This window comes from Salvelinus fontinalis, chromosome 20, assembly GCF_029448725.1.
Source record: "Salvelinus fontinalis isolate EN_2023a chromosome 20, ASM2944872v1, whole genome shotgun sequence".
Lineage (NCBI taxonomy): Eukaryota > Metazoa > Chordata > Actinopteri > Salmoniformes > Salmonidae > Salvelinus > Salvelinus fontinalis.
In genome coordinates, this window is record NC_074684.1 from 22818904 (window position 1) to 22836204 (window position 17301).

General features: G+C 41.8%; 1 pseudogene; it reads right to left on the bottom strand.

Annotated features, from left to right (window-relative positions):
* Positions 1 to 17301, bottom strand: part of LOC129817121 (laminin subunit alpha-2-like) — a 191211-nt pseudogene that overhangs the window by 161288 nt on the left and 12622 nt on the right.

The following is a 17301-nucleotide window of genomic DNA, read 5'->3' on the forward strand; positions in this document are numbered from 1 at the left end:
CCACGTCTTCACGCTCACCCCTGATCATATCATAGGCCTTGGGAGGAAGGCTGAGTTACCATACCCCCTACCAAACTAATCACAATCTAGCCTCAGGATCCCCCCTCTTTTTGTTCCTCTCTCTCTTTCTCTCTCACACGCAAGCACACACACACATGAACAGACGCACACGCACACAGACACACACACGCACACAGACACAGACAGACAGACACACACGCACACGCACACACACACACACTACCAGCCCTTGAACCCAGAAGTCACAGAGATCCAGCACACTGCTGTATTGTATTCAGAGCGTCTCCATTGGTTTGAATAATTTCCTGTTGTAGGTCAATAGTAGGGAAGTCATTACAGAGATATCAGGTATATCATGCTGATATGAGGAAGTACAGTCTCTTACGGAACACACATGCTTGAAGGGTACATAAAGGGTACATAAAGGGTACATAAACACAACTACCTTCATGCTATGTTTCCGCCAGGGTTCATCTCAAACTGTTCTAAGGATGGCTGCACTCTTAGTCTGAATCCCATTGCAACTGAGATATTGTGTTGAGCAAAAAGAAGTGGGCAGGTTGCTGGTAAGAAAAAAATTATCAATTTTAGAAAGTGATAGCTGTTGTGTCAGTGTCCAAGAAAATATTTGTATGAAACTTTTCATTTATTTTTCATTTCAAGTAATTGACAGAGGGAATATGGAAACAAAACTAATGTTGGTGTGATTCAGTGGCACTGTTCCTCTCCTGAGAGAGCTTGGTATCCATAACTGTTTTTTCAGATAGTCACACAGCCATTGGGGTTACACAGAGTTCAACTACAACAACCCTCTACACAGCCACTTGTGTATCTCACATGATGAGTTACACATAATATCTCATAGCATTTCAAAGTCTACAGCCAGCATCTTTATAAACACTCTATCCAAACCAGACTAAACAAACGTGTGAGTATGTCACACATAAGGCTGCCAAGTAAATTAGCCTACACTGTGGACCGGGTCTGGGAACTTGGCTGACAAGTGGCTTTACAATTTCAATAGGATTTACAGTGAGCCTGGTCCCAGATCTGTTTGTGCCATCTTGCCAACTCCTATGGTTATTGTCATGCCAGACAACGACCAGAGGAGTTAGCTATACAGCACTAACAGATCTGAGCCTACCTGCTGTAAATCCAGAGTGATAGTGATGTAATGGTAGTCCATGCCGTTCTTAATGTTAGTCCCATCGATGGCATGTTCAATCGGGTGGTGCTCTAGGAATAACAATGAGATGAAACAAAGCATTATAATTAAGGAGACAGTGTTTGAAGATAGCAGCAATGAGTTAGCGTGTGACTTGTCACTTAAGAGCTGCTGGATATCAGATGATTGAACACTCTCAATCATAGGCTACTTATTTCTGACATTTCAGTGCTAGTTAGAAACCATGGAAACTGTAAGGAGCCTGCTAATGAAGAAACGTTGCTTATGGAGCATTAAATGATTAAAGTTGCCCTCTTGATTACGCAGTTTAATAGTTTTTCTACCATTTATGAGAGAAATCATTCATTCAAAGCATTTCCAATTGATTCACAATAAGGAGTACGAATCTGCTTATAACATTGTCATGTTCAGGCCTATTCTTACATGGCTAATTATTCACCAGGCATGCAGTTGTAAGATGTGGATGAGGAAAATATGGACTCAAACATTGTCTCTCCCTAATGGCGTACTAATATGGTGGGAATGTAAATGTAAATTAACAAAAATGCCCTTTCAGTCAGACCTGAAATTACCAGAAAAATGAAAGTCTCATTATGGAACGATGAGACAAAATAAATGATGATGAGTCCATTTCTTCTCTTTTCTTCCAGACAGGAGGTCCTCTTCGCCGATAATTATTGTCTAAAAGCATTTACAGAGCAATGACCTTTCGGAGAGACTTGTATAATTACTGAACAAGGTCTGTCTGTCTGTCTGGCCCGTCAGTCTCTCTGATATCGGTGCTGCCTGCTCCCTGGACTCTAGCCTACACTGCTTAGTTGGTTCATGGAGGCCTGAGATAAGTCCCGAATGGCCCATTATTCCCTACATAGTGCTCTGCATTTGACCAGAATCCTATGGGTCCTGTTCAAAAGTAGTGCACTATGAAAGGAATAGGGAACTATTTGGGATACATCTCAGGCCTCCATGAACCAACTAAGCAGTGTAGGCTAGAGTCCAGGGAGCAGGCAGCACAGATATCAGAGAGACTGACGGAACAGACAGACAGACAGACAGACCTCACCACTTTATTTTAAGAATGTGAAATGTCAGAATAATAGTAGAGAGAATGATCTATTTAAGTTTTTATTTCTTTCATCACATTCCCAGTGAGTTTACATGCACTCAATTAGTATTTGGTAGCATTGCCTTTCAATTGTTTAACTTGGGTCAAACGTTTCAGGTAGCCTTCCACAAGCCTCCCACAATAAGTTGGGGGAATTTTGTCTCATTCCTCCTGACAGAGCTGGTGTAACTGAGTAAGGTTTGTAGGCCTCCTTGCTCACACACGCTTTTTTAGTTCTGCCCACAAATTTTCTATAGGATTGAGGTCAGGGCTTTGTGATGACCACTCCAATACCTTGACTTTGTTGTCCTTAAGCCATTTTGCCACAACTTTGGAAGTATGCTTGGGGTCATTGTCCATTTGGAATACCCATTTGCGACCAAGCTTTAACTTCCTGACTGATGTCTTGAGATGTTGCTTCAATATATCCACATAATTTTCCTACCTCATGATGCCATCTATTTTGTGAAGTGCACCAGTCCCTCCTGCAGCAAAGCACCCCCACAACATGATGCTGCCACCCCCGTGCTTCACGGTTGGGATGATGTTCTTCGGCTTGAAAGCCTTCCTCTTTTTCCTCGATACATAACGATGGTCATTTTGGCCAAACAGTTATATTTTTGTTTCATCAGACCAGAGGACATTTCTCCAAAAAGTACGATCTTTGTCCCCATGTGCCATTGCAAACCGTAGTCTGGCTTTTTTTATGGCGGTTTTGGAACAGTGGCTTCTTCCTTGCTGAGCGGCCTTTCAGGTTATGTCAATATAGGACTCGTTTTACTATGGATATAGATACTTTTGTACCTGTTTCCTCCAGCATCTTCACAAGGTCCTTTGCTGTTGTTCTGGGATTGATTTGCACTTTTCCCACCAAAGTACATTCATCTCTAGGAGACAGAACGCGTCTCCATCAAGAGCGGTATGACGGCTGCGTCTTCCCATGGTGTTTATACTTGCGTACTATTGTTTGTACAGATGAACGTGGTACCTTCAGACTTTTGTAAATTGCTCCCAAGGATTAACCAGACTTGTGGAGGTCTACAATTTTTTTTCTGAGGTCTTGGCTGATTTCTTTTGATTTTCCCATGATGTCAAGCAAAGAGGCACTGAGTTTGAAGGTAGGCCTTGAAATACATCCACATGTACACCTCCAATTGACTCAAATTATGTCAATTAGCCTATCAGAATCTTCTAAAGCCATGACATAATTTTCTGAAATTTTCCAAGCTGTTTAAAGGCACAGTCAACTTAGTGTATGTAAACTTCTGACCCACTGGAATTGTGATACAGTGAATTATAAGTGAAATAATCTGTCCAAATTGTTGGAAAAATGACTTGTGTCATGGACAAAGTAGATGTCCTAACTGACTTGCCAAAACTATAGTTTGCTCACAAGAAATGTGTGGAGTTGTTGAAAAACGAGTTTTAATGACTCCAACCTAAGTGTATGTAAACTTCCGACTTCAACTGTATTGAGGATACTTGTTTCCTGAAAAAAATGTATTATATTTAGGATATATTTACAAAGTTTATCTGCACCAGTTCATCTGACTGAATTTCTCTATCAGATAGTAATTACAACTCACAGCCTAAGGCAGTGGCTGTGAGAAGATGAAGCATGGCTCGTCTCTGTGTACACACAGCACACTGTTGTGATTTACACAGTAAGATGTGTCCTCAGTTAGATAGTGAGATATGCTCACCAACGCAGGCTGTGCTTACAGAACCACAAGTCAGAGCTCTTCAAAAGTCCCTCCTCAGCAATCTCAGGCCACTTATATTTCATAGGCTGAGCCCATTGATTTTGGAATAGATAAATGATGATTGCAGTGATGTGCTTTGATGAGGGCAATGTGCAAATTGATTCTCTAAATCTTTGCTGAACGTGGTGGCACACAGTATTCCACACTACTAATCCTACTGTACAGTATGAATAATGCTGATACAGTACAAAGTGGAGTTGTACTGTATGCAGTAGGTACAGTATAATAGTGATAGTTACCAAATGGCCTCTCGCTGTTGTTTTTGCAGATGAGGCACTGGGTGTCCCTGACTTGCTGTCCGGGGACGTGCTCCCCTAGTTTGCAGTACATCTCTGGTCCTGTCTCTCCACAGGTGGCGTTGTTGCGGATCTCCACCATTGGAGGCCAGGTTCAGTACAGCTGGGAACAGAACTGAGGGAAGAGGTTTGGGAAACATAATCTACTTAATAATATTACACTATACATACAGTAGCTATATCTATCTGTAACATTGACAATTCAATACTATCAGAGCCATATTGTAAATCTAGCTGTTATATAGACAATACAAGGCTATCTGACCAATTGTATAAAAATGTTGTGGCTTCCTTCACTACCGTTGTTGTAGTCCTATGGTGAATAGGCACCAGTGGGTTAGTGCTATCCAGAATCCTTGGGACATCCATACCACAAACCCTAAACTTAACCCTTACCCTTGCCCTAACATTAAGCATTTAAATTTCCACGTCAAATGGGGAGTTGTATGAGTTGGACGTCCCAAAGATACCGGACAGCAAGGACCCAGGCCAGTGTGACAGGTCTGACTCAGAGTTCACCGAGAGGAAAATGAGACTCAGCCGGTATGAGAATACATAGTAGAGCCACGGTCCATCAGGTTTATACCCACAGTCTCCCCTAGCTCATAGTACTGTAGCGGGAGGGAGGGACAGCATCCTTCATATATACAGAACTGTTGATGTCAAGCATTGGCAGAAATACGACCCCAACGGTAGAGATTTCCAATCTGGCAATGGTAGGAATAGCTGAGACATCATGTCACAATCAAGGCCGGTGTTTGATGCATCTCTGCCACTCCATAAAAAAAAGACGTAAACCGCCACAACGGTTTCACCTTTCAAAATAAATACAGTATGGGGCCGTTAGTTCAGAGGAGTTTCAATGGGAGCGTAGATGAAAAATATCCACAGGGGAGTGGATAAAAGGGACCCGTACTTGGTTTTGAGAGAGCGAGAGCGAGAGAGATTCATGTTGTCCCCTGTTCTGTTATGCATCTGTATGGAAAGTGAACACTGACTGAGTCTATATCAAAGACTGGGCCCATTGCTCCAAAATGGCTCCCAGCTGTTCCTCCAGATGTCCAGGCCAAATGAACTGTGAAGAACATCTGAAATCCAAGTCAAGCTGCAGAAAATAAAGTTTTACGGATGCCTATGAGGAACTCCATGGCGCGAATAACGTTGACATTCACCGACCGATGAAGGTCTAGGTCTAATAACACTGGCCAGATTATAAAGTAGTATGGTACCGTACAACCTCAAAAAAATACACCGTATCCCATGACTTCTTGAACTGGAAGCAATATTTGGTTCAAGTCCGTCCACATCTTTATACTGTGAGTTTTCTCCTCACTCACCAAGCCAATAACCCAGTCTGTTTAATAAACTGTGTCTAGCTCCATTTGCAGAACCACATTCAACACAGCAGAGACGATTAGCTGGTAATTAGAGCTGAGCGGTTGTCTAAAAGCATAGGAGTGAATATCAGTAAAGAAGCAAGGCATTTGACTAGGATTAAAGAGACATGAACTCATTGCTTTTATGAGGCTGATACTTACATGGGGACCTTAGAAGATACAACAGAGCTCTGAATATGGAAGGTTAATACAGAAAGACTCCCATACATTCTATTTTTATTTATTTTTTTGCTCTGTACTGGGGTCAAGATTTCAAATTCTCATCAGAGGCACAGAGGGAGGAACAATCAAGGAATAAGAAAGTACTATCATCAGCTATTATCATACTTTACATTATTACTGGATAATGACCCATCTTTAGAAACCCCAAAATGAGTGTTACGTACCTCATACGTACCTGTTAAGTACCTCATACGGGTATCGCACTGGCCTTTTTAACTGACACAAGGTGTGTTTGAGGCATACATGTTCAGACAATTGTGTCCCAAATACAGATGTTGGATCTCAATTTGATCACTCTTTTGTTGCTGAGAATTTTCTTGCAAACTTGTAGTATATTTGAGTTTTAAAAAGGCTTCTTAAGATTGTAATTTACATTTAGAAATTTCAGACTGGGTTTCCTTAACAAAAAATGTATCAACCCCTACAAAAATGTCCATTAATTATAATCCACATAATAATTCACATTTCCTGTTGCTGCAGGAATATCTTCCTGCTGTAGCAAACTAGCTCAAATTAAGATCCTACGTCTGTACTGCTTCTCTATTTATTTCTAATATTGCTAAGCCAAACAGGCTGTGTGTACTACAAGAATATCTGCTGCTGCTATTGTATACACATATTTTATTGAATAAGGAGGGGGGGGGGGGGGGGGGGGGGGGGTTTGACTGTGGGCCTGTGTTTGGTATGGGAAGTATGGATGGCAAGGCTGGGTTCATTCTTTCTCTCTGTGCTTTCTCCAGCCTCCAATCAATACTACTGTGGATGCCGCTCCCATTCATATTATGCGTCTGATGATTGTTCATTCAAGTTGATAAAACTAATTCATGCAAACTCCTCAGCCAGGGTTGTCTGCAGTCATGTCCCAGATTCTTAGAAAGAGATGGATCTTTCTCTCCTATCAGCTAACAGTTTTCCCAGTGTGGTTCCTTTCCTTGCATTCAAAATGAATGTCTGTCTGGCCTACATGTTCAGAAATCTGACAGCCCCAATGTCAAAAATAAAAAAGCATACAGCACTATCGGTGTATTTGAAAGATCCCAGTTTGTTATGAAACATCTGCTTCACATTTAGAATACTCATTTGAAATATGCAACATTACTTGCTTATAATGCCTCATAAACATAGTTAATGTCATCTAGTCATTTCATCCAGTATACAAGGAAAATACACAGTATATAACAACATATAAGCTTAGGCCTATAGCCTACTTCGGGTCTCCTGCTCTCCAAGATAGTGAGTAGTTGAAACTCATGGAACAGTGATGAAGGCCCTGCTCTGACATATGCCAGCAGACAGTTTAGTTTTCCTTGAGATCCGTGTTCACATTAGAGACTTTAATCCTGATGTTTAATGTGTCTGGCAAAAAAATTGACAGTTTGCATCTTAAAGAGGTCACGCAGCAGCCCATTGAATGATACAGCAACATTTATTTTTCATCTTGCCTGTATTCATCATCATGGCAGGGTGCACCTTTAGACGCTACATTATATCTGCTCAATGCCAAAGCCCAGTGGTACTCAATCACTCCTCTAGGTGGGTCACCTGTCCAGCCCTGCAACAGCTAGTCTCAAACGTGTGTGTGTGTGTGTGTGTGTGTGTGTGTGTGTGTGTGTGTGTGTGTGTGTGTGTGTGTGTGTGTGTGTGTGTGTGTGTGTGTGTGTGTGTGTGTGTACTCTCCAACACGCATCAATCCCACATTGCACTGCAGGAGATCGATACAGGCCTGACACCAGGACATCATCACCACAACAGCCCCAAAGATGGATACATATTCTCAAATAGGAATCCAACTAAAACAGCCATCCATAACATGAAATATAAATTTGAGCATGAATGGTGATGGCTTGCAAAGCCCACTGTGACATATGGATTAATGCAACTAAAAGTGCCTACCGGTAAGTAACCTTGTTTTTTTGTTGAAACTATTGTTAAAAAAACATTCCATTAGCTATTGTTTATCCCTTTCTTCTTTTTTAAGGCCTGGAAGTGTATTCACGCCCCACATGCGGTGATGAGGGATTGAGAACCACCAGACAATTATGGAACAGTTAAGACCTCTGTAATGCAATCTTAAGAGGGAGGAGAGGGGGTTAGATCCCCCACCACTGACTAGCAGGCTTTAATGAAACAACATGCCGTTTCCCTAGTAACTACATCTGTGGACATGCACTAAGAAATGAATGACTTCCTTAATAGAGGATAATGATACTTGTAATTTGCAATTTTTTTCATTTTAGCAATCAGTAATTCATTAGCGTCTTAAAAAGCTGGGTTCAGACAGAGACGTCAAGAGTGGGAGAGAAAATATGAGGCGGACAGTCAGACAGACAGGAAGCCTGACAGAGCATGATGTTATACTGTAGAAGCCACTTCCACATGTCCTGAAGTGTTCTAGGATTACACTGAAAACACAGATCCTGCCTGTTCCTAGACTATCAACGAGCAGAAAACACATTGTATTCTTCTTCATCATTATCATCATCTAAATTATCATTATTTCAACATATAGTATCTGTAATAGCCAAAATAAATTCAGTTCACAAGACATTCTATGATCTGAATTGCTGTTTGATTCTAAAAATGAATTTAATATTATTATTTTTTTAAAGAATCGTGAGTGACATCTGAGGGCCTTTCAAATGCCTGCTGCACTTCAAGAAGAAAATCCACTCATGGTGCCTTCAATCAATGTTTGATTCACTGCCTTGAACAATGCACTGTCACCGGATCTAAGATTCATCATAGTCAAAGTTGCATCATAACACAACATAAACATCAATCACCGGCCAGTCAAATAAACCCACTCATCTTCTAGGAATACAAATAGAAAAGGACAGAGCACTCAGAGATGTCTTTATTGAACAGGTATTTAACTGTTTTAGAATCATTTCTCTCTCTCTAAATGGAGTCATTGTAATCATGAGCATAGCAGAATGTTGTTGTGTTTGCAGATGTAGGATTTTAATTTGATCACCCTGTTGCAGGAGAACTTTGCTGAAAGTTTTTTATTCTTAAGTTTGTTATTTGCACTTTGAAATGTCAGACTTGATTTTTCCTTACAACCTCTACAAAAATGTAAATGAATTACAATCCACATTTCCTGTTGCTGCAAACTGGCTCAATTTAAGATACTGCATCTATAACCACTCATTAGCTACATTCCTTTACAGGTGTTGTGTAGGTGGGACTGGTTAGAGCATTTTTTCACAAAATGTCCTCATCCTCAGATAGAACAAACGAATGTATAAAACGTGTAATTGTCCTATCTTTATGCAGGCAAAAATGTGTTGTCTAGCAACATTTTCTTTTTCTTTTTTTTTCTTTTTTTTTTTATCCCATTTTCTCCCCAATTTTTCGTGGTATCCAATCGCTAGTAATTACTACCTTGTCTCATCGCTACAACTCCCGTACGGGCTCGGGAGAGACGAAGGTCGAAAGCCATGCGTCCTCCGAAGCACAACCCAACCAGCCGTACTGCTTCTTAACACAGCGCGCCTCCAACCCAGAAGCCAGCCGCACCAATGTGTCGGAGGAAACACCGTGTACCTGGCCCCCTTGGTTGGCGCGCACTGCGCCCAGCCCGCCACAGGAGTCGCTGGAGCGCGATGAGACAAGGATATCCCTACCGGCCAAACCCTCCCTACCCCGGACGACGCTATGCCAATTGTGCGTCGCCCCACGGACCTCCCGGTCGCGGCCGGCTGCGACAGAGCCTGGGCGCGAACCCAGAGACTCTGGTGGCGCAGTTAGCACTGCGATGCAGTGCCCTAGACCACTGCGCCACCCGGGAGGCTAGTCTAGCAACATTTTCAAGTTCACATCAGACCATAAAAAATTATTTCAAATAAAACAAATGTTGTATGGAAGTGTGAGTGTTTATGTCCATGATACATATAGACCCAGACCAAATGTTTTGCTGGTGAGGTTCACAAGCTAACCTCAGACTTATAAACAGGAAAGCAACTGGTTTAGACCTTAATCTAGCAGAAAACATGCAGTCCAAGCAGGTCAAGACTGTTCATGAGACTGCAAAAGACCCTCAGGGCAGACAAATGGACAACACACACACACACACACATCCATAGCACTTGTGCACTCGCTCACACATGCAACCACACACAAACATCTCAGTATGATCCCAATGTACAGTGTTGGAGAGGGTACAACTGGGAAGCTCCATTTGAGTTGTTTCAGTGGTTTCTCGTGGTCATTACTTTTAATCCGCTCTTTCGCCAACTGAAACATAATTCTCTTAAATTACACACTGTCATTTCATGTCATTTGATATCAAATAAAGAGGAGCAGTCAACCTGTAACACTGCCGTCATTTGTCAATATGATAAGTCATTTCACTTGACATTGACGGAAGCACAGAGTAATTTCTGTTAAATTGGCACTGCTCAAATACCATGAGAAAAAAACATTCAGGTTATTCAGCGAAATCTAGAGTGTGCTCAGAGATGAAAAATCACGATTTCCTTTAAATCAAACCATACCAAAAAATCACAAAGGATTTGTCGGAACCAAGTCCACACCACACAGCTAAATATATCTATTTGAAATTCATGCCATTTCAAAGATTTTAATATGGATCTTAAGACAGAGCTAGAGCATATTTGAGCTCTCAAATGCTGAAATGCTCCCCCTCCTACGGACCTGAAACAAAATATCAAGATCCTGATGGAAGATTAAGACTAGTCTTATAATACAGTCTTATTTTATACACAGTGACAGGCATTTTTTACAAATCAAATCCTCTTGAATTAGATAAAAACAGAGATTTCAAGGAAACAACTGATAAATCAGTGCAACAAAATTATTTGATATGAGCTCATAACGGTGCCGATGTGACGTTCCACCAACTGTGATTCTATTGCAACTGCCATAAGGCGCTACATCACTGACAGAGAGAACTCTCAACAGACTCCCATGCTACATCAAATCCCTCTTATGTATCAGAACATACAAACACTATCTGTGACAATAGTTATTCTCTTAGACATCATGTCTGAAACTGATCCTGTCTGAAAAGTCATAAGCAAGGGCCCGGTGACAATCCAAACAACGCAGAGATTTTCCCAGTCCCCCCTATTCCCGATCGCCCATCAAGACTGGGGCCCACTGGAATGTCCTGACAGATGTGTATTTTCCCAACAGCCCTGAGACAACACTACCCACAGTCCTTGTCAGTAACACCACAATCCTAAAATCCTCTGAATGCCTTATCTCCCTCACCCACTAGTATCGGACAATACTAAAACAGGTAGGTCACCCACGTCCCTCCCTCCATCCCTCCTCTTGGTACCTTACCCTAGCTGCTCCTCTCCTCTCCATCCCTGTCCCCTCCACAGTAAGTGGTCACTGTGATTCAGCGTGGTGCGGCCCAGTCACCGGTAAATCTCCCGTGAAGCAGCCTGATGTGTCCGGCTGTAGGATCCCCAGGGTGATTTAACATGGTAACCATCCCAGTTTAATTTGGACTGAAGCACTTCCTCATGACCAGCCCAGCCAAGGCCAAAACATGCCAATGCTCCTTACATGTTTATAAAAGGGGATAATTCTCCCTTTGCTGATTTACAATGTAACAAACACATAGATATGACCCAAACATCTTCATTCATTCCAATGGATGTTCGTTTTTTTGTTTTTTTATTCATTTCAAATGAGAGGGATCATACTTACATACAAATGCTAATGGCATATGTTATTATACATGAAAAATAACAAATAGGCACACGTTTTCAATCCCCAACCAAATTTCTACACTACAGTAGCCCTACATGCCAAATGAGAACGATTGTGCTGAAATTCCTAGGCCACTCAACCTGCAGTCTCTTCTGCTCTGTTCTGGAGAGCTCGTTTCCCACTGCAGTTTGGTGCATTTTCCTGATGGAAATTAACAATATGCTGTAAACTGCAATAAAGTGCTGGTTTAACTGCAAGTGGAGATGCTGCGAGTCACAATTCACATATTTCATTTGACAGTTTTTTTGTACATTTGGATTGGTTTCTGCCCATAAAATGTTTTAGTTCATAAAAGCGACCAGACAGCCTTTATGGCAAGTTCTTCTCATTAAATATTAGAATAGAACATCTCATCTCTCTAAATACCATTTAGTTTAAAGCGTTGAACACTGAAGTTAAATGACTGACTCCTAGCTACTTGACTGTATTGCTTCCAGAGCAGTGTGCATGGACCTGCAGCAGCTCGATGGCCCAGCCTTGTGCTCCGATGCTTTGAGGTGGAGGGTTCGGGCCCCTGGATGAAACACCTGCCAAAGTGCACTTAAGTGAGGATGATCCCCACCCCACCTCCAGCTCTTGCCCAGTGAAAGTCCAGATGTCTAAACGGGAAACAGAATGTGTAGGAATATGCCTTCGCTCCTCGTCCCTGGTTAGGCCATAGATAATAATGCCAAATTCCCAGACACATACATTATATATATATACATATACATCTCACACTCTCACACTCTCACAAAGTTAGGGTGGAAGAGGACATAGTTTTAGTTTCCTGGGGATTGGTCGGTGTGGTGTGCGCGATGGCTTCTCAGCCTAGCGTGGAGGAGACGCTGTCATTACGGCATGGATTCAGGTGTGTTCCTGAGAATGGAGTTAAGGTGGAGGAGGTTCTACTGGGTAGGCTCATTGCTAGTGAGTTATTTGTAAGGGGTGTGTTGGTGCCAATTGCTCCTCTTTCCCTTTGATCAAAGTGGTAGTCGCAAATGTGCCTCCGTTTATTACGGATGATCAAATCAGGAAAGAGCTGAGTCGTTTTGGTAAGTTTGCTAGCGGTTTTCGTGTACTGTCGGCAGGTTCAGGCAGATGCCTTTAAGCATGTTGTTTCGTTCAGGAGGCAAGTGTTCAAGTTTCTGAATAACAATGAGCAACACCTAAATGTGCATTTTAAAATGATACATGGTTAGGGGCTCTAAGCAGGTTTTATCAGCACATATAGTCTACTGTGTTTTGATTGTGGGGATTTGGGTCATAAGAGCTTTGCGTGCAGACATAAAAGCCATAGACAAGGTGAGGGTACAAGCGCCAGTGGGGGAAATTGAGGTCAACGTGCAGGGGGCAATGAGAGGCAGGTAGCAGAGGCTGGGCCTAGTCATGCCAGGGAGGGTGGTGTAGATGAGGCTGGGCCTAGTCAGGCTAGAGATGGTGGAGTTGCTAAGGCTGGTCCTAGTCAGGCTAGAGATGGTGGTGTAGATGAGGCTGGGCCTTGTCACGTTATGGATGGTGGTGTAGATGAGGCTGGGCCTAGTCAGGTTATGCTAGTGGATGAGGAGAGTATAGTGGGGAAGTGTAAGAGACTAGGAGGGAGAAGGAGGGTGTCAAGCGGAAAAGTAAAAATGGGGAGAAGAAAGAAGTTGGGAGGGGAGAGGCTGGTGTGGTCAAAGGCACCAAGGAACCTTTGCCTGGTGCTGGGGGGAGACCCTGACCACAGAGGAAGGGCAGGTGGTCAGGATGGGAGATGGAGATGAGGAGGAGGAAAGAGAGGCTGAGGAAGAGGATGATGAGGAGGCCTTTTTTCAGACTCCTCCTCAATGTGTCCGGAGCTGACAGCCAGTCAAGAAGAGGGGTCAAAGTATATGTTGAGGGAACTGACAAGGTTCCTGAATGAGACCAAGGGGAAAAAAGTTAATCTTGAGGCTTTTTATTCTCATCCGAGAAAGTTTGTAAGATCAGTACAACATGCAATGAAAAATGAGGGGCATAGTGTCCTCTCACCCAGGAAACGGTTTAGGTTTAGGTCACAACAGTGCGTAAAGGTCTACCTTCAGACACCGTTTAGATGAATAGTTTCTTTCTGGCACTGGAGCTTTTTGAGCATTGCTATTGGTCTCTTTCTTTGTTGGCTTTTCTCCCACTTCTTATGGAGACTCTTTGGGTAGGCTCGCTTAATATAAATGGAGCCAGAGATGCGGGAAAGAGGAGTGTGTTGGGTGAATATGTAAAGATAAAAAAGTACAGGTGTTGTTTCTGCAGGAGACGCATAGTGATGTGGTGAATGAAGTTGATTGGGGGTTCTGGTGGAAAGAGGCAAGTGTGTTGAGCCATGGGACAAATTTTAGTGCAGGGGTGGCAGTCGTTTTTGTACCAGGTCTGTCTGTACAAAATGTGCTCCTCAAAGGAGGTGTGTAGGGGTAGGCTGCTTGTTGTGAAAGCAGAAATTAACAACATGGGTTTTGTCTTTAGATATGTGTATGTGCCTAACACACTTAGAGAGAGGGGTGTTCTATTTTGGTGTTTTAGACAGGAACTCTCACAGGTAGCGCCTGAGGAGACGCTGGTGGTCGGCGTGGACTGGATCTGTACAATGGATTTTACAAAAGACAGAAATGGGGAGGAGCCTCATTCAGGGTCAGTGGGAGTGTTAAGGGACATCATTAATCAGTTCGACCTAGGGGATGTTTGGAGAACTAAACTTCCTGACACAACACAGTATACATGGGTGAAGGTCTTTGGGGCTAAGGTGAGTGCAGCCCGACTTGATCGCTTTTACATATCCAAGAATCAGAGCAATAGACTGTTGGGCGCTACCATTCTCTCTGTGGGTTTTTCGGATCACCACATAATCATGGCTCGGCTGTCTATTTCACCAAGTCCTCGGCATGCATCCTATTGGAAGTTTAATGTAAAGCTCTTACAAGATGTCCATTTTTGCTCAGGTTTCCAGATTTTCTGGGAAAGGTGGAGGCAGCAAAGAGAGGAATATGAGTCTGAGTCAATGGTGGGATGTGGGGAAAGTCCAAATTCGGCTTTACTGTCGACAGTATACAGCTCTCTCATCCTCAGAGGCAAGGAGAGTATTGGGGGAACTCAAGCGTAGTATTAGTGAGATGGAGGTGTCGGGTTAGGTTCCTTGTTCCTTGTCAATCATTGGCTTATTGGTGAAATCAGCAGTCAGACAATATCTCCTTTAAACTTCTTGTCAATATGGGGGCGCTATTTCCACTTTGTAAAAAATCGTGCCCAAATTAAACTGCCTTGTGCTCTATTCTAGATCGTACAATATGCATATTATTATTACTATTGGATAGAAAACAATCTCAAGTTTCTAAAACCGTTTGAATTATATCTGTAAGTAAAACAGAACTCATTTTGTAGCAAACTTCCTGACAGGAAGTGAAAAATCTGAAATCGAGGCTCTGTTCCAGGACCTTCCTATTCAATTGCTTGAAATCTATGGATATACATGCACTTTATACGCCTTCCACTATATGTCAACAGGCAGTGGGAGGTGAAATGGGGTGTCTAGCTTGATCTGAGGTCGAACAAGAGCTCTTGGAATGACGTGACCACTATTTCCTTTGTTTACCAAGGCGTGGGAAGGACATCAGCATTGGCTTCTGAAAAGCGTTCGGTATAGACGGCTAATATCTCCAGCTTTGATTTTATTTGATACATGTGATAATATCATCGTAAAGTATGTTTTTTCAATATAGTTTTATCAGATTATTCAACCTTTATCGGGAGTTTTTGAGTTTTCCGTTCTCTGCGTTAGGTGAAGATGGACATCTTCGCGCCACTTGGCTAGCTAAGGTTGCTAATTCGACAGGAGAAAAGGACATTCTAAAACCAAACAACGATTTATTCTGGACAAAGGACTCCTTGTAGATTCTGATGGAAGCTCAGCAAAAGTAAGAACCATTTATGATGTTATTTCGTATTTCTGTGGAAAATGTTGAGTCCTATTTTCCTTCCTTTTTGCGGGCGCTGTCTCGCTATAACGTAAGCTGTTTGTTATGGTAAAGTTATTTTTTTTAAATCTAACATGGCGATTGCATTAAGAACTAGTGTATCTTTCATTTGCTGTCCAACATGTATTTTTTAGTAAAGATTATGATGAGTTCTTTGATTAGATTAGGTGACTGTCCAAAATTTCTCCGGAGATTCTGGTGAATCGATGCTACATATTCACAATGAATAACCACGGTTTGCATCTCAAAATATGCACATTTTCGAACAAAACATAAGTGTATTGTATAACCTGATGTTATAGGACTGTCATCTGATGAAGTTGGTCAAGGTTAGTGATTCATTTTATATCTTTTGCTGTTTTTTTGCGATCGCTACCTTTGCGGTGAATGAATGCGGTTGTGTGTTTGGCTATTGTGGTAAGCTAATATAATGCTATATTGTGTTTTCGCTGTAAAACACTTAAAACATCGGAAATATTGGCTGGATTCACAAGATGTTTATCTTTCATTTGCTGTACACCATGTATTTTTCATAAATGTTTTATGATGAGAATTTAGGTATTTCACGTTGCTCTCTGTAATTATTGGCTGGCTGCTTTGGTGATATTTTTGATGGTAGCTGCAATGTAAAACTATGATTTATACCTCAAATATGCACATTTTCGAACAAAACATAGATGTATTGTATAACATGTTATAAGACTGTCATCTGATTAAGTTATTTCTTGGTTAGTGACTAATTATATCTCTATTTGGTCGGGTTTTGTGATAGCTAGATATGCGGTAAAAAAATTGTGAAAATATGCGGTTGAGTCTTTTGCTATTGTGGTTAGCTAATAGAAATACATATTGTGTTTTCACTGTAAAACATTTTAAAAATCGGAAATGATGGCTGGATTCACAAGATGTTTATCTTTCATTTGCTGTATTGGACTTGTGATTTCATGAAAATTATATCATATGATATCCCTGTGGCGTTAGGCTAGGCTACGCTAGTCAGCTTTTTTGATGAGGATGCTCCCGGATCCGGGATGGGTAGCAATGAAAAGTAAAACAATCAAGACTTTATTAATGCAACTGCAGACAGAAGTTAACAATGGAAACACAGCATGTACAGTTGAAGTCGGAAGTTTACATACACCTTAACAATCGTTGGAAAAATTGGTAGAGGTCCTAACCGACTTGCCAAAATTATAGTTTGTTAACAAGAAATTTGTGGAGTGGTTGAAAACGAGTTTTAATGACTCCAACGTAAGTGTATGTAAACTTCCGACTTCAACTGTCTCAGAGTAAGGTCTCCAACCAAGCAAAGGGCGCAGCTGATTATATACCTGTGATCACTCCCTGGTGATGAGTTGAGGTTACATTAATGCAGATACCTAGAACAGTAGCTTCTCTAAATTCTAAGTATCATCAGCATTTTCCACTGTCGCACGAGATCAAAGTGGCCAAGGGTTTACTTCTCAGCTCTTTACCTAGTTCCAGTCTGTCTCTCACCCAGCCTGCAGGCATGTTCTTGCAACAGCTAGGGTGTAACCTAGACATACATATAGCAACATTATGATAGTGAGGCCTGCTATTATAAGGCCTGTAGCAAGCATATA